Below are 24,597 nucleotides of genomic sequence, written 5' to 3' on the forward strand. Positions count from 1 at the left end.
TAGGAACAATGTTAGGTAAAGTCTAGGGTTGACTCTTAGATATTTTGAGGAGCAGCGTGTCTGAGCTTTCAGATGCTCTTTGGAGTGATTTGGAGAGGGGGGAGGAAAAGGAACTACTTTGATTAGCCAAATAAGATTTTAATAAAAAAGTTAAACTATATATTTGATTGTATCATGTAAAAGTGCTGAGAAAATTATTGATTTCTTGATGTTTGAAGTTTATTTATGCCTTGTGCAGCACTCTGCTCCATTCTCTTGCATGGGCTAATGTGGTAGTTCATTGTATTTGCATTTTCTTTAGCCAAAGTCTGCTTGGACTGGTAGATTTTACACTGTCTTTAACAGGAGTAGGATTTATCCTACAAAGCTAAATATGAATATTGTTATGTACTGCTAGAAAACAAGAGGGCAGCGAACCTCAAAAGGAAACATCTCATAGTGGAAGCATATTTAATTCATCCACCCATTGGCATTGCTGCTAACATGGGAATGGCTTTGATTTTATAATTGGAGTAATCAAAAGTGCTAGGAGACCGCCAACTTAATTTGATTTTTTCCTTTTTTTTTTTTTTTAAATCTCTGAATACTGATGTGCTTGGTGCGTAGCCAATTTGGGTTTCCCGTTGAGAAGCATGTAGCTGCATTTTCCGTTTGATTGTGTAGGTCTTTCTTACATTAGTAGGGGACAGAGAAATGTTGGAAAAGAAAGGAACGGTATTAGCAGGGAGTCTCAGTAACTTTGTAATGCCTGAAATAACTTCTAACTGACTTAATGCTATTTATCTGTTACAGAATAATAATCTCTCTGTAACATAATTAAAACATGAATTACATCATTGTTTGTCCAAGAAGATGGAAGACTTGAGAAAACTGCACGGTAATTGCCAGAAACAGACCTTTTAATTACAAAAAGGTATTCTGTGGCGCATGTATTCTTATGCCTAGTAAACAGCAAGCACCTCCTCCTTTTGAAAACCCGAACCGTTCTGCTTTATCTCAGAAATTTACTATTTGCTTTATGCATATGCTCTGCATTTATTATCTGAATAACGATACATTTATTTTGGCAAATATGGGGACCTGTAAAATAAACGGTTGTCTTTAATGCAGTAAATCATAATAGTAGGGAAGATGCAAATGAAAGACCTGCTCTAAAGCTCTTATATTTTTCATTCCCAGTAATGTGAACATCTACGTCTGGATGTTTGTGCGTGCATTTATGTCCCCACTGTAAAATTCATATCGCACTCCAGAATGACTCGGGACCATGATTTCATTCTACATATGTTTTCTGTCCACGTCACCGAGTGCCTGACGCTGGCTATAAGTCCTGCTATAGGTTAGTTTATTTCCAATCCACTACTGTGTAGTGTCTGATTTTTCTCCGGTGCCAAAACAGCCTCCAGGAAGCCACATGAAAGTTCAGTTCCCCTTCCCACGAGTGTTCTTAATTTATTCCAAAGTCACGTTTCTAATAGTGGTCTAAGGCTCCAGCGCCGTGTGTGGTTTTTAAATTATAGCAGCAAACCGCAAAGACAAAAAGCCCATAGCCCAGATTTTGCAGTTCCTGGATGTAAAGCTGACGGGGCTTCCCCCCCTTTCTGCTATGGAGAACTTTAAAAGGATTCTGTCAAAATAACTTAGGATCATGATCTAGGTTGTGGAGTGTGGTAGAGTGAGAAATGATCTCTTGAATACTTTGGAAATCTTGGTTAAATAAATGTTGTAGGACACTGCGGGTTGTTTTTTTTTTCTTCTATTCCCCGTAACGTAGGTGTAGCAAACGTTAGCAGAAGTGCACAGGCACCCTGCGTCCGGGGGCTTGGGCTGCTCCCGGCCCGCGGCCGTTTCATCCATGAAATGGGCTTTTGCGCCTTCCGAGCGTGTTGCGCTTGCAAAAGCTGGATCTGGGCTGGTGCTTGGTTTGAACCCAGAGAGCTGCCCGGGATCCGAAATAAAAAATGGGAAAAGTCGGTGCTTATGGCAATGGGTTCCGTGTTTGCATGAAGAGAGACCCCCGAACACCCGCTACACACACTGCCAGAAGCAGTCTGCTGAGTATTAATGTCTTTTTTTTCTTAATACATTTTTAAAACTACAGGTATGTTTCAAGACTGCTTTTTTGAAACTATTTGCTCTTTGAGGGAGAGCTTACTTTTCTTGCTTAGACTTCACCCTGTGCCGCTGGAAACCCTCCGGATGCTGGACCAGGTAGCGTGTCTTTATTGTTCCAGCGAAGTAAAGCAGGAAGGTAGTTGTTACCTGAGCAGCAGAACTTGGCACGTAGGACATAGCACATATTCAAAAAACTTATCTGAAGAGCTTTTATTATTATTAAATTTCTTTTTATTAGTAAATTAATTTTAAAAGTGCTTTTTTCATGGATACTGCGACTTAAGACTTCTGCTGTGAAAGCTATGGCAGAGCTGCGCTTCACGGAAGGACTTCCTTTTTCCTCCTGCCGTTGTTGCTACCCTCGGTGCCCGGCGCCGCTGGAGCCCGGCAGTGCCCACGCTGGAAGGCGCCGCAGCGCGCAATCCTCAGCGACACCGACCGCGTTTGTGCACAGCAGCGTTTCCGCGGTGCGCTTCGAAATCACCTTATTGATTGAAATCTCCGAGCGAGCACCGGAGGGTGAGACGCAGGAGCTGGCTGGGTTATAATCCCGAAGCCCGCTGACCTGCATGGTGCGCCTCCCGGCACCGCGGCGGGGTCGGGGGGCCGGGGAGGCGCAGCGGCGCGCGTGCCCGCGGCTCTGCCCTACCTGGGGGAGCGCTGCGAGCCGCGGCCGGCTGCGGGCGAGGGCCGGAGCGTGGGCAGGGCACGCTGCTGTGGGTAGTCGTCTTTGCGCTTGGCTGGTGTCAGCTTTTCGTTCAAGTTAGCAGTGTTACTGCATGACACTTGCAAAGTTATATTTAGACCACGCTGGCATATAGTGCTTGCAGGACTGTATTTTTTCTATTTTTAATGTAGAGAAGTGCTCATCTTCACATATGGTAACATTTTCTCATTTTCCAGTAATATAACAGTTTTGGCTGTGATATTATACAGGATATTACGTGTTACATATTACTTCTGATAAGAGCCAGCTATTTAGACAGGATTCCTGCCCTGACTCCGACTATTTTTTGAATGGTTAATTTGAATGATCTTAGTGCGCATCTGTCAGTCTGTGGGGAAGGACAGATTAACAGCAAAACCTTAAATAACAGGTAGCTACATACCGAAAGAAGTGCACGGCTTCAAATTAACAACGATCATTATCAACTTCAGAAGAGAAAATTCCTTCATCTGTGCTCTGACTCATTTATAAAGTTCATTTTCTTTCGTGAGAGATAGTATTGTAGTGCATAAAAGGCACAGCTCAATATTTGTCGCGTAGGCTGCTGTGGTTTTGCATCTGCTGCACGCTCGCTGGAGCAGTATGGAATTTTAGATGAGAGCTTGGTACCCATTCATATTTCTTTACAACAGCCATGGTGTAAGATAACAGAAAGCCCACCTTGTTTATGTCCTTATTAAGCTCTTTCCTCATATCAGTTCAGTTTATTAAATGCTTATGAGTTTTCATTTATATGTTTTTAAGGATTCGGTTATTTAATCACACTCGAGGAGAGGAGGAATTCTGAAAATGGTTTGAAGGTGATTTTAAGTTGGGGCGTGGATGTGTAAATACATGTGTATGCATCGTTACCAGCCCATACACGTGCTCTAGGGCACCGGGCTCGCAGTCAAGGGCTCTGGGTGAACACGCGCTCACCGTGCCCGCTGCAGGACCGGAGTGCTGCAGGCGCTTCATCCTCTTTCCTTCATATCGGCTCTTCTAAGTGATGGCCTGGGCTGGGAAGATAAATCACCTCTGGAGAGCGTCTGAGCTGAGAGGCCGCGGCGGCTCCGCGGGCAGGGGGAGCGCGCGGGCGCGGGGCAGGCGCCGAGGTCGGTGGGCGCGTGGGCTCGTCCCCGCCTGCTGCTTGGCCCCTGCTCCGCCGGCGGGGGCCTGGGGCCCGTCCTGACGTCCCGCGTGTTGTGACAACAGGAATTCTACCCACCTATTTTTACAACGTGAGAATGTTAAATAGCTTTATTTTTATTTCCGACTTTTCAAAACAACCTTGAAGCTTCATGAGTGTGGTTCAGGGCTGAAATCCAGAACGGCCGAGGACAATTTTGAAACAAACCTTTTAGAAAACGTTGCAGCTTTAAGTAGCTGTTACTATAGTTTTGCTTCTCCCCTTTCTTTTCACTTGCTTTCGCACCTTGGCTTGACGCCTCTGGGCTGCGGACAGCGAAACCTCTTTGTTTACTTTGGTGTAACTTCTAGTGGGAAAATCAAGCTGTTTACGGGAAAACCCTGCAGAGAGGGTGTGTAGGGAATGGTGAGGTTAATATATATTTAGTTTGCATTTTACTAATTACTTTAAGAATTAATTTGCTTCAAATTTTAAAGAACGCTAAAAGGTAAGCTCACGCATTCTTGGCAAGGTGGCAATTATCTAGGCTCTTGCTCATCACAGGGTGGGTTTTTTTCCCTTGGTGTGTTTTTTTCCCTTGGTGTTTTTTTTTTTTATTCTCATTTGGGAAGGATTATTAAGAATGAAATTTCATTTGAGCTGACAAATGTTCCGAAGAATTAACTTTTAAAATGTGTGAATATGTTAATACTTTAAAGAGGATGACATTGTTACATTTTTAATTAACGTAGAAGATACATGCTATAGCTCAGAAAGCGCTCTGAAGACTTCAGGTTTTGACATCTTTAAAATAAACAGAAATCACATTTAATCAGCCTCAGCTATACTCCATGTAAACATATATTTGGGGAACGGACTTTGTTCTTCTGTAGCCGTTGGCAGGGAGGTGTAGCCTTCTCTGCAGTCTCACGCTAAAGGTTTATAAGAATTAGGATTTTAACATAATGTGCCCTTCTGCTTTGAACAGCCCTCCTGTGGTAAACAAGCGCGGATCTTGTTTTCCCCTGGATCAAGCAGGCGTGTCGAGATCAGTTACACGGAACTGTTTCTGAGCTGAGTTTTTAGCTTGCTGGCTTAAAGCTGGACGTCCATCTTCGATACCTCCACCAGGCATTTTAATACTCAGCCCGTGGGCTGTTGAGAGCTGGGGATGAAAATCCTGCCAGGCTTCAGGTGCCTCGGAGAGCATCGCCTTTGTCCCGCGCCATCCCCGAGGCATCGCGCGCGTACGAGAAAGCGCGAGCTGAAGTTTTCTGAGAGGGGAAGCGGTGTGAAAGGAGTGTTTCATGGCCCTGCAGCGATGGAGATGAAAAGGCGATTCCTTTCTCAGACCGGTTTCAGAGCGCGGCGGGGCTCTGCGGGGAGCCTGGTGTTGCTTTGTGAGCGCCGCAGATGTTTCCACCCGAGAAAAGGGCCGCTGCTGCACCTAGGAGGAGATGGGGCCTGGTTCTGTGGAACACGTTAGCGCTGTACTAGGGGTGGGCTTAAAAAGCCAACAGGCTTAATGCTCTGAAAAGCAGCACTGAAAATAGTAGCCTGCAATTTAAGCAATAGAAAGTACATTCTCGGTGATGATTTGGTGGCTGGAGGAATTGCTTTGCATTCCTGGGGTGTAAAATGTGTAGTTCTGAGGGACCTGTTCTCATCTGCAAGAGGGGAGAGGAAAAGGGGTGTCTAAAATCCAGAGAAGCGTGTTCGCCAGCAAGTAGCATCTGATAATTTGAAAGTTTAGCCCTCTAACCACTACCTGGGCAAAACAGAAAATACATGAGCTACAGTGCAGAGCTACAGTGGCAGCCCCCTGGTTTCTCAGCCAAAACGTGTTCTTCGTGGCTAGAGTAACGCACGTCCTCGCTCGAACCTCCGTGCAGTTTTAGGTACAAGTATTATAATCGCAGCTAATCTGCTGCTGTGCTTCAATTACTCTCTTTGGAAGCTCCTGTAATTGGTCTGGAGTAACAAGGGGGTTTTATTATCTCTGTTCCCAGAGTAATACATTGATGACATTAAATGGAGGCAGTTGAGTAATTCAGCTATTCAACAATATTTTTTTAATCACTGAAATCTCAGTTTTTGCAATCAATCCTCTTATCCTTGCTTTCCGTTGGATTGATGTAGCTGTTACTTTGGGGACTGGAATTGGAGGAGTTATCTTTTGAGTAGACAAGTGATTAATTTTAGGTATTAGACATTCACCGAGATGTTATAAACATTTGTCTTTTCCTATTTCTACTTTGAAGTGACCTAAAGCCTTTGCCAAACAGATTAGTTGCCTCAAAAAGTTACCAAAAACATCTTTATACTTTCTTTGACATAATATTTTTAAAGGGACGGCTGGGCAGTTTGCTCCATGGAGTAACCTTTCCTCCTCACCGTATGCGCGCGACTCTCATTATACTCGTAGGAGAACTGCATGTGCATCGAGGAGAAAAATAGGTCCCGTGTGTCAGAGCTGTCAGGAATTTTTTTTTCTCCCACTACATTGCTTTGCTTTCTTTCTACCTACAGGAACTTTGCAGTTTTTGCACCTTGTTATCCGCTGCCTGTCAAATGTCACATTTTGCCATTCCTTATTGTCAGAGCCGCAGCGATGCTGCGAAGGTTTCGGGGAGGTTTCTCAGCGGTGGTGTGTGTTGCTTCGAAAAACCTGTGCCGCAACGCAGAGTTTCAGCTTTAATAGTGGGGAGAGTCAGTAACATAAGCAAATGCAATGTTATTTTTATAATTTGGTCTCTCCACTTCTGAAATTATACACCTTTCTGACGTCTAATGCGCACAGCAGAGTTTCTCTCCCCTCTCCCCTTTGTTTAAAAATGTGACACACAAAAATCTAAGCTATAAATAATAATCATCTCTCCTAGAATGGTTTAAAAGCTATTTCAAAGATTAACATAAATAAAAACCAAGCTGGTGTTTATTCAGCATCTTCGCCCTCATAAGAACATTGGGGGTTTGCTCAGATAGTAAGGTATTTCTGTAGGCAAGCTAGAGATAACTTTCCAAAAAAATATTTAGCTTAGGGAGGATCAAGGTTCAGTAGGAAAAATGAAGCTTGACAGAGGAGGAGAAATATGTCCCTTTGAGTGGAGGTTCAGTAAGTGCATTTTGTAATGCACAATATTTTTAATATTTTTAAAAATAAATATGAATTAGTATAAGGCAAAGCTTTCCCTCTATCGCCAGTTCTCTCCATTTTGCTTTTATTAATCTGCCACAATTTCTCATATTTCTTCTCTCTTGCTTTCTTTGCTTTCCCTTTCTTTGCTTTCTCTTGCTTTTCTTTGGGAAAAGAATAGGATCAGCTTAAAAAAAAAAAAAAAAGTAGCTATAATTGTCAGTGTCGGTGTAGTTATTGAACTAACTTTGGTTGCTGTGCTCTCCCCGCTCTGGTGACCTCCTTAGGCAAAAATGCCGTGGTTTCTCTTCAAGCTTCTTTGTCTGTTTTTGCTGATTTGCCTTCAGATTTTTGCGAAGCAGGCGGGGAGCGCGTAAGCTCCTTCTCTCTTTCAGCCGTAGCTGCAATTCCCTGTGGAGAGGGGAAACCACCATATTTTCAGTTAAATCCACTACATGACTGGTGGAAGAACTGATCTCAGTTGGGATGGGCGATACTAGAAAAACATCAGTCCGTAACAGTGTTACCCGGCGTTTGGACTCTAGGTATTTGGGGCTGGGGCATCAACTATTGTTTATTAGATGCCTAGTGTGTTTCGAGCACTGCATTAGTACGACTTTATCCTGCTTTTCACGTCTGTTTTATTAATAAGCTTTTACACCTACTACTTAGCTTCAAAATCCTTCCCAAAATGGGGCTGTAATTTTGTTGGGGAGGGCAGTGAAGGGTCCTGCCTTCAGTGGCAAGATTATCGAGGCAGAACCCAGACCTGCGCATCTGGGCGCTGCTGGCGGTGGTGGTGCCTGTTTTTATTAATAAATTGTTGCTAGATGAACGGAATAAATAAATTCCTGAATTTCTGTGAATAATCGATGGCGGCGCAGCTTTGAATCGTATAATCAGTCAGTATTCCTGGGCAAGGTGAAGTTCCTGTGGCGGTAAGCAGGGCGAGTAGCAGAAAGTGTTCTCTAGGCAGCGAGATGGCTGAAGGAAATCAAGCTAACAGAAAAATCAATAAGATTTCTGGCCCTTAATCATTGCCTGCGAAGGTGAGGGGTCACCCCCTGTGTAATAGTGCTAATTGGTACAGAGAGAGGCTGCATTAACCTTGTGCAAGTAAGCTTTATTTAAAGTGAAGTAAATCTAACGGGAGATTTTATGGAAACGCAGCAGCGACATAGGTCTAAAAATATTTTTTTTTTTTGTATGATACATAGTGTTTTAAGACGGTGTATTTAAAATGGTGAGTACTTGTCAACTTGTAGTCCTGCTGCCTAAAGAAGGCAACTTTGCTGTGTGTGAGCTCATACGCGAGCGCTTCCAGGATCGAGCCTCCGCGTATTTAATGTCTTTAAGCCACTGTTAGATTCCATCTGTTTGTGGCGGTTTTTTATCTCAATATTAAATATGTGTGTAAAACACACCTGTGTGCTCTTATATATGAGATTTCCTTAGGCAAACGCTTATTAGGAAAAAATAAAAATCCTCTAATAAACATCCCACTGGCTGTGGCGTGCAGGAGGAGGATGTTGGGACGACGACAGCAGTCTATTCTTTACATCGTCTGCTTCAATTCGACGGCGGCAAACGCGCCCGGTGATGGGCCGGCTGCGGGGCAGGAACGGCTGGACCGGTGATGCGGGGCTCAGGAGGCGTCGTGGTTTTAAATCTTTCTAACACAGGGTCCTTTTTTTTTTTTTTTCCCCAAGTGAGGTTTTACTACCCATAGTTTATGCTGACATTTTAGGAACACGTGGAAAGCCCATAGTTATTTTCTAACGTCTGATACCCAAAACATGTATAAGGAAGTAGATAATAAAAAGAAAGGTTTATGCTACCTTCCCAGTCTGGCGAGCGTGAAATTATTTCAATTAGTTTTGTCTGTCAGAAAAATTTAAAATTATAGTTTCCATATCTTAGAGCAAAACAGCCAGTGGTGTTCTTTCAGCAATGCTTTTCCCTTCATCTGTTTTTCTACTTCTCTCTTTTCCATCGAGGAGTGGCTTAAGAAATTCCAGGAAGAAAGCATGGCTGTGGCATGGGGGTGCTTGCCTTACACCACGGAGATTTTTAAAAATTGTAATTTGGACTTGTGTTGACAAATCTTGGAAAGTCAATGCAACTCAACCCAGAAAAATTATCAGATTACAACGAAATTTATTTTACTAGGGGAAAATTACCACAGCTGTCTCTTCTAAACAGTGATTAAAAACTGGGAGCAAAGTTTAATTTTAAGACTTGGGTCTTCACAATGTACAAAGCCTCTTGAGATCAAGGCTAGAGTTTGTGTTGCCTGCAGTTGAGTTGTCCGTCATGTAGCTTTAAATGAGTTAAATCAATATCTGAAATCCTATATTGCAGTGTGTTTTAATTAGAATCGTAAATAATTTGGTCTAAATGATAATTCATTATCAGTGCATTAATGTGTATGCATGTATGAAAAATTTCTGTAGCTAAACCCAACCCTTTCTGTTCAGAAGGAGCTCTGGGAATTCAATTAGCCAACAGGATAATTTCGTTCTGTATCTTCTCTGTCAGCAACTTGCAGCATTTCTCAAAGAAATGTGAAAACCTACTGTTCCTGGTAACATCTGCCGCTTAACGTTTCACATGTTCTGCTATGTTATAAATAATTTATTATATCAGTATATTTTTTATTTCACTGTATCAGTTATATGCAGGGGATTATACGGGGAGGGTGCTGTGTGGAGCAGGAGTGGAGGGGGTTTGTTTTCTGGGTTTTGTAACAGTGTTGTAGGACATAAATCCCAATCCAAAAGGAGTCCGTAGTGATCTTTAAATTTACTTTTGCAGTCGTATTTTAATTGGCTCCTCATAGTTTTGAATTCTTTTAGAAAAGATGATATATTAGTGATATCTTTTTGTTCCGTGTCATTCCATTGGCAGTCTGTAGCTCTTCCCCAGTTGACTGAAAGAAAGAGCTGCTTAATGTTAAGGCTGCTGTGGTTTTCGGATATTATTTATTGCAGCAATCAGTTGTTTTTTTTTCTTTGGGGTGTTCCATGTTTAACCTAATTGCTTTTTAGTTTGAAACCAAGGTTTAAAATTATTACAGTTCCTACAAACAAAAAATTTCATTCATCCTTTTCCCTTGCCTCATAAAACTATTTAAGAAACCACAGAGTTGGCCAAGAACTCTGAAATGATAAAATTCATTGCAAGATTAGAGTATTTATCCAAATCTACATGTTGATTTTTAATACTACTAAATTAGATCCACCTTTTTATATTTACAAGGAGAAATCTCCTTACCCACCAAAGCCATTGCTGTAAATCACTTTCCGTCCGTCTGGCCAACACCTGATTGCACATGCTATCACCAGGAAGGTTTCAGCACTGTTCTTTATTATTTAATGATTGAAATACTTTTTTTACCTGCTCCCAAGGGCCAAAAGATTTATAATCCTTTTGGGGGCCGGTGGAGCTGCAATATTTCCTTTCACAGTCGCTCCTACTCCAGTTGCGAATGGTACTTGCAGGGTAACTAATATTATTTCCTCCTCCTACACTTTCCTTTTCCTGAAGCCATCAGATAACCGTTTGTTTGTTCTTATGTGCTCTTGCAACGCGCTCTGCAACTACGGTTTCTCGACTGACCAGATTCTCTTTCAGTTTTCACATGCTGCTTGTTTGGGGGGAATGCCGGGGGGGATTTGGTTTAGAGATCGTGCTCCCTCTTTATCCTAAAATCTTTGTTTCCTGTGCCTTGCTCTTTTGCAAAGGGCGTGTAGGAGAGAAAGCTGGCTGCAGTATCCTTAAACTTAATGGAATAAAAAAAATCACCAGGAAATAGTCCTTACATATGAGATTTTTTTAGTATATCCCATGTGATACTGGAAGTTTGTGAGGGTTTCTTCACTGCAGCTGAAAATTGGGAATCTGATGAGCACAATAATAGTTGTATTTTATTATTATCTTTAATGATATACCTACAGAGCTTTGCATTAAGTAATCCTCAGCGCTTGAATCAAATAATAGCGCTTTTCTCTACATATAGTTTTTGCAGATAATATGCTAGAAATCTTTACAGCATTGGGATCCCGTACATTACTTAGCTTCTGGACACAATCATTTTAGCAATCCTCTGAAGATTCGTGTTGCTTAACATCATGGGCTCTTTGCATTTTATAAAGTTTCAAAATGGGAAGAAAAAAAAAAGAAAATGGAAAAAATATGAAGAAAAGTAGTATAAACTTTGATGTTCAACTTTGAGATTGCCTCTGGGAATGAAGTGTCATCTCTTGAAAAGCCTCTGGAGATCAATAAAATTATGCGGACTTGAACGTCTTGGATGAAGCATTTTAGGAAAATAAATGCAAAAGAAATCTTTGTTTTGGCTGAACAAAGGATGAGATTTTCCTTAAAGTATCTTTAGACATAATTTAAATGGTTGAACGCAAAAATCCGTTCGCCTTAAACTGACATCGTTTCGCATGCACGAGTGCATGTAAGACTGTAGTACTTCATTCCGGAGTATAGGATACCTTTTGTCTCTACTAAGGAAAAAAACTCAACACCGTATTACATGTTTTCATAAAGGAATGAGCTTTCACAAAAAGCAGTTGTGATTTCAGTCAGTTTTTCCCTTCAGAATCATTGAGAAATATTGTTATTAGAACCTAGAATGTCCTATATTTATCTGATACTGTTTTACTATTCTCTGTAGTTGAATTTTCAGACTTGTGAGTTAGTGCACATAATCCTCATTTATTTTTGTTATTTTAACACTCTAAAAGTCTGTTCCATTCTCCTGCTGCTCCACAAGCAGCTCTCCCTCCCTCCACACTGTGACGCTGATCCAACCAAAACCTCCCTCTTGTGCTCTTTTTTAATTGATATGGATTGGAAAAACTGGAGTCCTAAATATTGGTTTTGGTAATTGGATGCCATAACAAGCATAACTTATTAAAGAATTCCCTTCCTTATTTTGTTACACTAATATATAGAATTTAATGTGTTTTTTCCTGTTGATTTTTTTTCTACCACTTATAAATTTAAGCGCTAGTATGTGGTACGGACTCAATTTCCTCAGAGCTTTTATGGATTTAATTACATTTTGGGGCTTAATTTGGTTTTAAAAATCCTGGTTTCCACACTTGTGGAAACTGAAGAAAATCAATTTTTCACAGTTTCTGCTCCTCGTCCAAACTACCATGGTGTACAACTAGACTTTCTAAAATCCTCCCGAACCTTTACCCTCTTGCTTTTTACTGTCTCCATCGCACCGGAGCGTATAACCAGTGTATCACCAGGCCACGAGATATGCGTGTGCGAAAGCAGCTTTCCCATTATGAGTAGACTTTGAAATGTTGTTTGAAGCAAATATCTGGAATCTTGGATGTGAAAACTGGTGCCTGAATTTTTCAGATCTTGATTCTCTTTAATTTGGGAACGGCAGGGAAAGGGCTGCTGCGGCTCGCCTTGGGGCTGTTGGGCAGTGGAGTGTAAATGCAAGCTCCCCCTGGAAAAGCTGAATTCAGTTTTGTTGGGTTTTTTAAAATTTCTTTTCCAATCAGCTCTGAGTACCAGGAAAGTTTTTCTGTACTGACGTTGCTGATATCCTGGAGGAGCGGTGAAGTCCATAGCTCGGCTAGTGCCCAGTGTTTATGAAAACTCACAGATTTTTAAAGTTGTTTTAGATATTGGCTTCCAGAACCATTTCCTGCTTCTGTTGGTTGTTTGAGGCAGTCTTTGTATTTTAAATTTTATACATGGTACTAAATAAAAAGTGCAAATGCCTTATTTTCAAGCACTGAAAAGCTCAGCCTTTGGCCCCAGCGCCTGACCCGACCGGCTGCAGCAGGACCAGCCGCATCCCCCTGCTTTGGGCAGGTACAACTGCAAATACAACAGCCTGCCCTGCCCTGTTGTTTTTGCATCGTTCTGGAAGGTGGCAACACACAAACGGCTCTTTCAAAATACAGAAGCTGTTCTAATACCACGTCACAGGGGGTTTGGGTTGTTTTTTTTTCCTCCCCCCCCCTTTTTGAGAAGCAGGCAGCAAGTGGTACACAGGCCAACTGGGATGCTGGGAAAATACTCAGCATCCTATCCATTATGCATGGCAAGTGTCCTTCATGCTGTGGGACACATCAGCAATTTCAGACCTTTCAGCAGCTCCTCCTGTGGTCCCACTCCTGCCCGTCTATCACGCAGGCTGCCAAGGTTGCCCCATCTCTCTTTCATTTGATATGGGCTGAGAATGACAGGCAGGGGAGCGAGGGCGATCGCAGCCGTCGGCGGAGCGGCAGGCGGGCGGTTTGGACTCCGAGTACAGCTGCTGAAAGCTGTCAGGATCTTGCCAGGTCATCCCCTAAATGAAGATCTTCCATCATGGTCTTTCTCCATGGCTGGAGACTTTTCCAAATCCACCACGTGCTTTTCCAGAAGCCCTGAACAGAAGTCACTGTTCGTAGGGATGAAAAGCATGGCAGAGATTTTCCCTTCCGTGCCTTCGGCATTCGAATGCATCTCTGTTTCGCCTCCTCCCCTCGCGCCCTGCTATTGTTCAAAGCCTTCTTTCTGTGTCCTTTTACATCGTGCTTGCGCAGTTTGCTTTTTTATTATTTATTGCCTGCCATCCTTTATGTTCTGGAAAGTTTCCCTAGTCCCGTTGGACAGCCATACCCCTCCTTTCCCCCATCTCTCCCTGATCCCCTCAGACCCCCTTCTTTCAATGGGCAATTTCAAGTGAGCTGTAAGACTTCCCCCACATCCTGATCCTCTTTGTGTGCCGTTTGCTACCCTGGTAGGGCAAAGCTGCCGCCTCCTCCCCCCTTTTAAGAACAAGTAGAGTGATGCCTGTAACAAACTTTTCCATATTGCCAAGAGTCATGAGATTAGCTTATAAACCACTCTGTCAAAAAATAAATTAAAAAAAAAAAAAAGGCAATTTGTATTAATGTAGTATTGGGGATATATATTATTTTTTATGTTGTAACCCAAAGGCGGCTGGCTACCTGTGTGCAGTTTCCTTCTAAACTTCTGGTATAGCCACGGGACTTTTAATTGCATTGGAAAAAAGCAAAACAACAAAAAAAAAGCCACCTCAAAACACCCACCGCCGTGCCTGGGTGAAAGGGTCTGCTGTCGGGGCGGCCCAGGAGCACGGAGGAGAGCGCGGCCGTTTCGGTCTGGCGGGGTGCACTCGGACTACGGGAACCCATAAAAAGAGATGTCTTGTCACAAGACGTTTATTCATTAAACTGCATTTATCCTGCCGTCCCCGTTCACGCTGGAAAGTAAGCTACTATGCGAGTAGTCCTATTTTTAATAGGAACATTCATAAATAAATTAGCCTCAGGGGAGGCCGGATAAGAGGTTACATCTGCGGTTATAGATGAAACAGAGTTTCATGAGGGCAGGATTATATTATTTGCTGCCTGGTTATGTTTTTCTGCACATTGCTTTGCAACGCACAAAAGTCCCGACTACTTCAGCATTGAGGGAGGCTTGTTTTGCAGCTGGAAATCCTTGTTTAAAGTACTCGCAGTACACAATCGTGCACTTTTGCTGGAAAATGGGCACTTCGTAGAGTATTTTTCTTCCCTGTGTGCCCCAAGGAGGTAATGCATTTGCCGATGATAAACCCAACAGGTGCCAGGGCTGTTGGGTACTGCAGCCAGTTGGCTTTCTGCCGGCAGGCTCACAGTGGCTATATTGTGTCTCTAGGTTTTTGTGTGCTTCCATGTCCTTATGAGGGATGGTATAACCCAGTTGAAATACATACTTAAACTCCTGAGGGATTAAGTGTGTTTCCTTTGCTTTACAGTTCAGAATTTTACAGTTTCTTTGTTTGGGAGTTCTCAGATTGCTTAATGATTTTTTTTCCTCCCCCCCCATTTTGCCCAGATGTGTATAATAGCAGTATTTGAACCTTACTAGGTTTGCCAATTTTATTACTCAACATATGGTATATCCTTTTATTTTTGTCTAGTATATCATTCTTCTGCTGAGAAATCCCTTGGTACACGCTTTCTTCTTATTATTCAATTGGTAGGTTTCTTACTCTTCTGTACTCTGAAATTCAGCTTTTCACTAGCGATTCAAGGAGACAAAATTTCAGATGTTTTGCTTCTGTCGGAAGAGTGTTGTTTAAGCTGTCGCTTATTGGAAGTATTATGATAGGTTAATATTAAAATAACCCCTTCCCCTACCTCCCCAGTAACCTATTGCTTTCTGGCGTAGGAGAGAAAAGCACAGGAGAAGGTGCTAGATGAAGCTGGCGCTGCCATACTGCATCAGTCTGGGATGATGGGGTGCATCTGGAGCCCATGGTGGCTCCTCCATGGGTCTGGTGCTGGCGATACCGGAGAGCCCAAGCTTCCTAGCAAAGAGGGTGAGCCCATACAGGCCTGCTTGGCCAGCGCTGGTGGTGTTTTGGGGTGCACCTTCACCCCCAGCCTAGCTTCTTGCAGAGATGTGGGGATCCCTGTTTTCTTCCACCTCTAAAACGTTCCCAAAGCCTGGACCTCCTGTCCTCTAATCTTGGCCACACGTGGGGGTTAGATATGCGACTCACACGGGCAAGTTTGGTTTCCCATAATATAAGGATACATCCTTTGGTCCGAGCATTATATATGCGTTTTAAAGATGTCTGAGTACATAACATTCTATCCAAAACCCCGTGTGTGTGGCGCATCCTTGCGTGTTTATTGTATATTTATAGTGACCAACATTTGCAGAGAATGCGAGCAGAGATTGTTTTCCTGGTAGGCTCAGGAGCGGATTCTTTTGCGGCTTACATCTATATAACTCAATTAAATGGCATTAGGATAGACTTACATCAGCTGAGTTCTCAGCCCAGAGTCCAAATATAATTCTTAATCATGATGGTTTTACAAGTTATTTTTTCTTTATAAAATTTTATTAGTGTTTTCTTCTGAGTGGTTTCTTAAGCTTTTCTTGCTTTATAGTAAAGTCTGCCTGTAAGAGTGTTCAGGGTGAGAATATTTTGTTTGAGAGTGAGTCAGTCTCAGAATAATTTGTAGTCTACTGAAACTATCCCCGATGTACTATTTGCATGATCAGTCTTCTATAAGCTTCCCAATTCACTTGTAAAGACACAAATCACTTGAATTCTATAATTTGTTTCCCATGCAATGGGAATAACATATGCCTTTCTACTGGCAAATATTTTGCTAACATTTGTATCTGGGTTTGGAAATTATAAATTGCTGTCTGATGCTAATTGCCATTAATAATAATAACAACCACCTCTCAGGTAATCTTCTGTATAATGAGGAATAAAAATAATTTCCTTAAAGCACTGCTAATATTCACAGTGGAATGGTTGTCATGTTGTTATATGCCTTGAGAAAAAGGGTGAAATTTTGCATAGCAGCCGACGTAGGCGATGGTCACGTATCAGCCAGGAAGACCCAGTTCAGAAAAATCCTTTTGTTTTCAATTGGGTTAAAGAATAGGCAGAAGTTGGCCACTGTGTTTTGCAATTAAAATATGAAGTATCCAGACCACTAACAATATTAATGCATTTTCCCCATAGGATGGGGAGCTGCACATTCAGGTCACGCGAATTAACGGGGTGTGAGTGGTGCGTCCTCGCACACTGACACTGTCACTGCAGCCCCGAGGGACGGGGCTTATGTGCTGCACATAATAGCCTCTATTTAGGGGAAATTGTTGCATGGTCCCATAACGCTCCTATGTAAGATTTAGGTTTTTAAATAGTAGCCCAGAAGACCCGCAGGCAGCAACCCTCCTGGAGCCCAGCTTGTCTGCCTCACCGGGATGAACGGCTTAAACTGGCCCTGCTGGAATTCAACCACTGACTTCCCAACAAGTCCAGTTATTTCTGAGCTGATGCTCAAACCACTGAACTATCATCCCCAGTGTAATTAATTCTTAACCTTTTACCATAAATAGGGTGGCTAAGCTTTTGGTTGCTGTACTTGGGTTATCCTATCGGTGATACCTATCGGTATGTCCGCTAACTTTACTGCAGTTATTTCCACAGCAGACACTCAGCGTTATTTTCTTGCCAGGCTTTTCTTTCCTACGGGCATTTAAATTAATAGCTGTGAATGAGCGTGCCTGGTTTGCTTACAAATACTTGGGATGAGATGAGCCATAAAGGCAAGTGGTGGGTAGCTGGATAACTTTTTGTTTCTTTGTTGTTAGCAGTAATTCAGGCAAATGCGTTATTGAGGCAGAGAACTTGAATCCAAAGCGTATTTTAAAATAAAACAGGCCTTTCACAAAGGCACCGTATTGGGGCAGTGCAACAGCGTGACTGTGAAATGTGGGGTTTGTGGCAGTGATAAGTGAGAAGGACCAGGATCGGCCATTTCCTGAGCTCGAGTAAAACTTTCTGCATTGAGATTTCTTTTGAAGCTTCTCCCTCAGCATTACTGCCAGCCTGAGAAGTTTTATTTTGCCACTGCAAAGGCACCTTGCGTGTGTCCGGGTCAGGCTGAGTACAGAAGGTGCCTGGCATTGCGCTGCCGGAGCCCGAGCAGAGCTGCTGACGCCTTTCTCTAGTCCCACATATTAATTTGTCATCTCCTCCGATGCATCCGAGCCGAGTATTTGAACCTGCTGTTAGAGCTGAAGCAGTTCAGCATTGCTTCAGTATCACACAGGATATATTTTTTTTGCTCCAATCATAATATAAAAGATATTTTAGCACATGTTCTGTGTTTAGTGTGCCATTGGAGGTCCTCCTGCCTAGCCCTGTGAACGGGCAGGGTTTTCCCAGCGTGGATCCTCGGGAGGACTCATCCTCAGGTGCCGGTGCAAGTGCCAGCAAACACTTAGGCAGCACCACGGCTCTGTCCTGGCTATTGCCACCCAGCATAGTTTTTTTTTTTTAATTTGCTTGAAATGGAAAAAAAAAATTATTAGTCTTTAGAACTTCATAAATTCAGAACTGACTCTGCTTAATATAATTATACATCTTACACCACTATATTTTTAATTAGAAATGTTAGTGGCTGCATTTGGCGGGAACCTAGGTTGAGTCGCAGTTGTCTGAATTTTGGTATATTTTCATGTGTGCATAAGTCGAAGCCTGGACAAGCAGTGCACTCTGCTAGGAGACGTTAAATCCCTGCCTGGATATTGGTCGGTAGTATATAGTTTGTCTCTGATAAGCTTGATGGTATATTAATAACGATGCTTAGATCTCATGTGCCCTGTGACAAGTCTGGGGGGACTGGTTTCCTCGCCTGAGTATACTCTTAGAGGATTTTTTTTCCTAGTGCTGAGGGCTGGGTTTTTTTAGATTTAACATATTTCCTTATGAGGACTCCTAACCCTGACTGTCAATTTCTATAATTTATAAAAACTTCTGAAAAATAGCCAAGAAGATTCGTCTTCTGTTCACAATTTCATTTTTATTGCGAGGACAGCATGCTGGGAGCCCAGAGTAATTCTAACCAGTGCCGTCCCCATCCGTGCTGGTTTTACAGCAGACGTTGCAAATTGCCCAGTAAATTTATGGCTCCCCGAATCCAGCTTTTCTTCTCATTTTCAGTAAACTTCACACCCGTTGCAGTCTCCCCAAAGATCGCTCAGTAATGGACGATTATGGGAACATTCACAAAAATAATAGAAAACTTGCAAGTTCCTGGAAATGCCTTCAGATTTCGCCATGATTCAGTACGCCATTAGCAGCTGTCCTCTTATTTACTATTACCGCCCCATCTTACACACACTTGTATGTGTATGCATTTATGTATGTGTCTTTCCAAACGATGACAAACCAGTAAAATAATCCAGACTTAGACTATTTTGTGAAACTTTCCAACCTGGGAGGCATGAAGACTTTTCCAGCCACGGGCAGGATCCTTGTGGGGTGCTGGGTTAATTTAGGTTGAGGCGATTCTTGTCCTCAGTGAGTTCTGGTTTTAAATAGGCAGCTGTGGGAACGAAGAAAAGGAACATGAAGTGACTTCTTTGGGATCGCTCTGTGGGCTATTAATACCTGACCTAGGTTAAGAGTCAGGTTTTTTGCTTTCTAGTTCAGAGTATTATCTCCTCTTGGATCAAGCCTGGAGGCTTCTCAGGCAGCAAGAACAGCAAAAGAAAAAAACCAAATCTACTTTTCCTAAAGCATGACTGTGCAGTAGTGTGCAAAAGGCGAATGTGGGCTTGACTCTCTCAAGCAAGGCATTTCCAAGGAGGTAGGGGACTATTAATGCCCTTAGCAGATAGTCATCTGGAAAGCTGTGCACCGCTCTGGTCTCCCATATGCAAGAAAAATTAATTCGAATGGGAACAGGTGCTGAAAAGGACTTGCTGGGATGTGGGAGGGAGTGAGGAGCCAGGCTTACGGGAGGTGGCTGAAAGAGCTTGGCTTGCGTGGCCGGGCAGGACAAAGGCTGATGTGGATATGATGGCTCTATAAATACATCGAGGGGTAAGTACCAGGGAGGAGAAGGACCCGCTTAGGCTGTAGGGCAGCATTGGCAGAAGAACTACTGGGCATAAATTAGCTATGCGTAAATTTAAGCTGGAAATTAGATGAAGGTTTCCAGTGATCGTAAATTTTTAGCAACTTACGAAATGGTAATCCCTTTCACATGACATGGTCGCCTGTGAATCAGAGCCAGCGCAGCCCCTTCGGCTTCATTTAGCAAGGGAGAACTCTCTTCAGCAGGAGGGTTGAGTAACTTGCTCAAGGTTTACACCCAGCTGTTTAAACCAAAAAATCACCATAAAAGCCAGTCCTGTTGTCTTGTATCGTGATGAAATTACCAAGAAACTATGAATGTTGTTTAATAGATCCATTATTTGTCTGTTTATTTCGCTAATAAATACTCATTCCCTTTGGAGTTCTTGTGTTTTGAGTTTTTTTCCTGTGAATGGCCCTGTCAGAACATAAAATGTGATATAGATGCATTATGCAGAACAACGGCTATTCAGACCAGCTCAGATCTGTCCCCTTTCTTCATCCCAAAGAGGCGACAGACCTGTCTGGACCAACTCTGTTAACTTTATAAAAAAAATCGAGAGACTGGAGACCCTGCCCTTGAGGCCCTTTCTCATCGTGCTCAGGGTTGTGTTACGGGGTTGGCCCTTCTTCCAGGTCAGCACAAGTACTACAGTCGGGGAACCTCAGACCCCAGAGCAGAAATCCATCCCTGCAGGTAGCCCTGGTGCCCCCTCGGCAGGCGCAGCGGCTGCTGCTTGGTGCCATCTGATTTTAAATTGCAATTGAAGCCTATTACTCTGCGATCGCTAACCAGAGTGAAAGTTGGTTTTTGTCGGCTTTTATTACTCATTCCGCTTTGTCCGTATTAGTTACAGGCATAATGCGATTGCTGTTCTGCTTTGCTGATACACAGCGTTCCCAAGGGACCCTCTTCGTGAAAACCTAGATTTCTCTTTACAGCTTGACAGGTTGCCGTTACAGCCATAGAATGATTTTTAATACTTTATAGTTCTCAGCGCAAATAAACTTTTTATTATTTTCATAGGTGAGGGTGACATAAATGTTTAAGTGCCTCCTGTTATTTGATATTTAATTATGAAAGCATCCGCTGGAAAAATAGTATGAGTCTGGTGTAATCGGCACTGGAGCAGACCTGCTAATCTCTTCATTTGGTCTAGACGTCAAGGATGCTTTGTACTGGTCTGGCTGTAGCGTGATAATCTAAGACCTTCTGGACTAAAAGTTTCGGGACTCTTTATGAAGGGAAAAACTCCTACATAAAACCCCTTAGGTCTGCGGATTCCTCTTGCAGCTGATAAATGCCTGTTTGATGCGTTCATGGAAAAGGTATTTGGGTGAACCGGACGGTGGAGGCAGCTTGGCTCTTAGTGCCTTGGTGTCTGGGAGAGGGCAGCTCCTGTGCTCGCAGTGAAAGCACGGGTGCTGGTCCTGGCCCTGTCGATCCTTTGAACTGGGATGATGCTGGTTACACAGGGTTTCCATTGGCCGTGTTACTTTATAAAAGATTTTTTTAATTAGTTGCATTCCTAAACAGATGCCCAGTCCCCGGTGGCGGTTCAGAAGCGAAGAATATGCTTCCTTGTGCTTTTTTGCTTTTCTTTATTGTTAAACTGCAATGAGCCTCCTTGCGATCTATTCTAAAACAATGTAAAGCTTCTAAATAAACACGAAAATAATTGCACACAGTCTGTTTTCCCAAACCTATCCACAACCTCATTTTTCATGCATCGCAGTCCGGTTCTAATCTGTAACGTGGTTTCTGTTAGACCTTAGCAGCTTTAATTAAGGAGCGGGTGGGAGGGCAGCAGCAGGAGAGGGAGGGAATCCCCTTCACCTGTAAGATGCATTGGGAAAGTCATTCGGGGTCAAAACAAAGGAACTCTGTCTCTCAACAGTGGCCAAAACTGAATGCCTGAGGAGGAGTATAAGAATATAAATGAGGTCTTATATTTTTGATGAGTATTTTACTTCTTTGCATGGAAAGATTCAGATTTTATCTACCCTGGAAGAATTCCAGTGCTGTCTAAAGCGAAATCACTGTCTGAGTAGAATCGCTGTCTGGTCTGGCACAGCGCTGGGAAGCAGTGGTACGGCTCATCCTTCGGGAAGTCGCGATGACATTACTGCTGGGATAGACTAAGCACGATGTTGCCTGAACTTGTCCTCGCTGGGGCCAGACCAGGACGAGCTCTCGGTGTGCCTGTGCCGGGCGCACTGACCTGCCCCAGCAAGTTTAGACTGAGATCAGACTGAAGGCCCCTGTAATCTCTGCCGTTACCTTAGAAATAGATGACCGTGACATTAAGAAAACATAAGGTGTGGGTGCACAGTGGGGTCAGTTTGGGTTTTTTATCCCCCCTGGACGTGAAGGCAAGGCCCTGGCTGGGGCATTTCTGCACATGATTCGCCGTGTGCTGTGCACGGCGTGCAAAGCCGAGCCAGGCAGGAGATGGAAAACCGAGGGGCTGAGGTGGAGGCGCGTTGGTTACCGTGCTGGGCCGTATGGGTTTGACTTGTTCTGCTGGCGTCCTTGGGCCCCGCTGCTTGGCGATGGCTGGAATACCGGTGTTCAGAGAGTTTCACAGGAGGTGTGAATATTTGCAGTAAACATCTCCTGCGTTCCCAGAGGCATTTGCCCTTCTCCCCCCCCCCAAAAAAAAAAACCAACCCAAAAAACATCTTTTATAAAATGAAGGAGATTATGCTCTGCTTCTTACTTGTGGGAAGGAAAGGCAGAATAAAATAAGAGGGTTTTTTTTTCTTCATCGTATTTTAAACAATTAAGTGGGAGAAACAACACATTTAAAATAAAACTCTATTAAATATGTTTGTAAACAGTATTTCTTTAAGAGGCTCTAACTTCGTGGAGCAACATTTTCTGTCCTTTTTAAATGGAAGGCTGTGTCTGTTAGGAGCTGAGTGGCGCTGGGCAACAGGACGGTTGACTAAGACGAGATTTTTTTTCCCCCTTGATTTAACTGAAGTACTCTGGAATGAGATGAGAAGCATCCTAAGGAAAGGCTCAGGGCTTGACTAGGTTTTTCTCTGGCTTCTCAGTGTTTGCAGGCCACCGTGCCTCTTCTCTTTAAATTTATCAGATCTCGGTGCCAGATTATCTCTCTGCCAGCTTTTAGAAGCTCGGCTTAGTTGTCAGCAGCTTGTCTGCTAATAGGCACAACTGTTCTCCATCAAGGCTGCATGAGCAAAGCATCTGGAAATGTGGAAATTCAGAGGAAGTATCGCTGCTGAAACCCAACAGAGAAAACCCATGCAGATTGGGAGAGCGAGCTGCCAAACTATAAATATTTATACAGTAAATGCATATGCCTGTGTGTAAATGAAGGGCTTATAAACTCTATGGGCACTCTTCCGAACCTGTTTTGTGTACGTTTTAGTGTAGAAAGTGTAGTTAAACCTTTATTTGTATGAGTGGATGTTGGGAGAGAAACTGTCAAGGTGTGTGAAGGAGTTGGAAACCCAGCTGTGTTTCGCTGGAACAAGGCACTTGCGTTCAGAGTTTCTTTTGCCTGGTTGCAGTTCTTTTAGTCTTTTTTTCTCCTTTTTTCCTTTTTTCTCGGTCTTTCCCTGGGACCACAATGTGAGGTATTTTGTATTTGCATAAGTTCTGCAGCCATGGGCAGATAATTGTTTTTCAGAACTGGATTTTTTGTTTTTTTAAATTGTGAAACTGCGAGTTACAACTCAACTTTTCAACCTTCCACCACTCGGTTTGAACAAGTGCTAAAGCATAGAGCGAAGCAGAAAATTGTATTTACTAAATAGCACAATTCTGTCAATTATTTTCATGATGTGTTCAGTGTTTAAATGACTTGTAAAAGGTAATTAGATTTCATTCTGATTTTAATACTCCTATTACATAGATTAATTAAGTAGGTGGGCTGAGCATTACCTTCTGCAGCAGAAGCTTTGGTAGGGTGCCTGTGCCCAGCTATTCATAATTTTCAATCGCTATCTTCATATCTGTCTTCTTTTTTTTCCAGTACAACATGCACACACAGTAACCGTGTGCTGCTTTAGTTTTATTTCATGCTTCCTCTATAAATCTTAGTTCATAAGAAGCATTACTAAATGTTGCAATTCATTTCACCACTTCATGTTTAATGATTATCATGTAATAGCATCTTGGGACTTGTCTACACAGGAACTGCAGCGTAATTAAATGGAGGTATACATTTAAGGACTTGCCTACCTAGGGAAATTCATCTGAATTTTAGTAGGATGTGAATTTTAAAGCAGGTTGTTTTTTTTTTCATCAGGAGTGTCTTTTAATGGGTACTTTTGTTTTGCAATAAGAACTTTTTGTTGCAAGCTTGTTTTTGGAATTGCAAAGTTAGTGTTTCTCAGGTACATACACAGGCTTTCCTCGCTGCAGAATTTGAAATCTGGCCCAAAAGTAGATGTTTCAGCAGATTTTTTTTTTGTTGTAGAAATACGACGATGTTCATTTTAGTTCTAGTTCATAGTGTTGGGTTTTTTTATTATTACTTCAAGAATTTCCATGAGAGCAACTGATTTGATTTTACAGTCTTTTCTTGAGAGGGTGGCTTTTTTTTTTTTCATTTTTTAAAGTTTTTTATGCTTGTCCATAGATAAGCTGGGCAGGCAGCATCATATACTGATCTGGGCTCTGGGAGAAGCGAAAGAAATTCTTTGTTTTATCATGTTCTTGCCAGCAATAAAAACCTGATCTAATTGGCAGGACCTTGATGCCAGACATCCGATCTTTTGTCTCCTCATGCATATATTCCTGCTTTCCTAAATACAGTTTTTGATCCAGAACTAGATACTATAATGTACTTGTGTGATCACAGAAAGTCTTTTCATCATTCTGGGTTTAGAATCATAGAATCGTTTAGTTCCATGGAAGGCGAACCCAAAAACTCCCACGACGCAGAGTCTGGCTTTAACCCCTGTGCGAAGACCCTCAGTCAACTCTCCTCTTGAATCCAGATGATTTTATTTTTTTCCTTTTTTTTTTCCTTGTGATTGAATAAAAAACTAGTCCCAACTCTCCAGCTTTAGTGAGAACTGTTTAGTCAAAGCATCCGGATCCA

At 42.6% G+C, this 24,597-nt stretch overlaps 1 protein-coding gene across 1 annotated transcript in view; it reads left to right on the top strand.

The window, feature by feature from the left end:
• LOC104044555 (protoheme IX farnesyltransferase, mitochondrial) overlaps positions 1-24,597 on the top strand; it is a 108,594-nt gene that overhangs the window by 34,890 nt on the left and 49,107 nt on the right. The gene's annotated exons all lie outside the window — the stretch shown is intronic.

The sequence above is a fragment of the Phalacrocorax carbo genome, chromosome 16 (genome assembly GCF_963921805.1).
Source record: "Phalacrocorax carbo chromosome 16, bPhaCar2.1, whole genome shotgun sequence".
In the NCBI taxonomy this organism is placed as follows: Eukaryota; Metazoa; Chordata; class Aves; order Suliformes; family Phalacrocoracidae; genus Phalacrocorax; species Phalacrocorax carbo.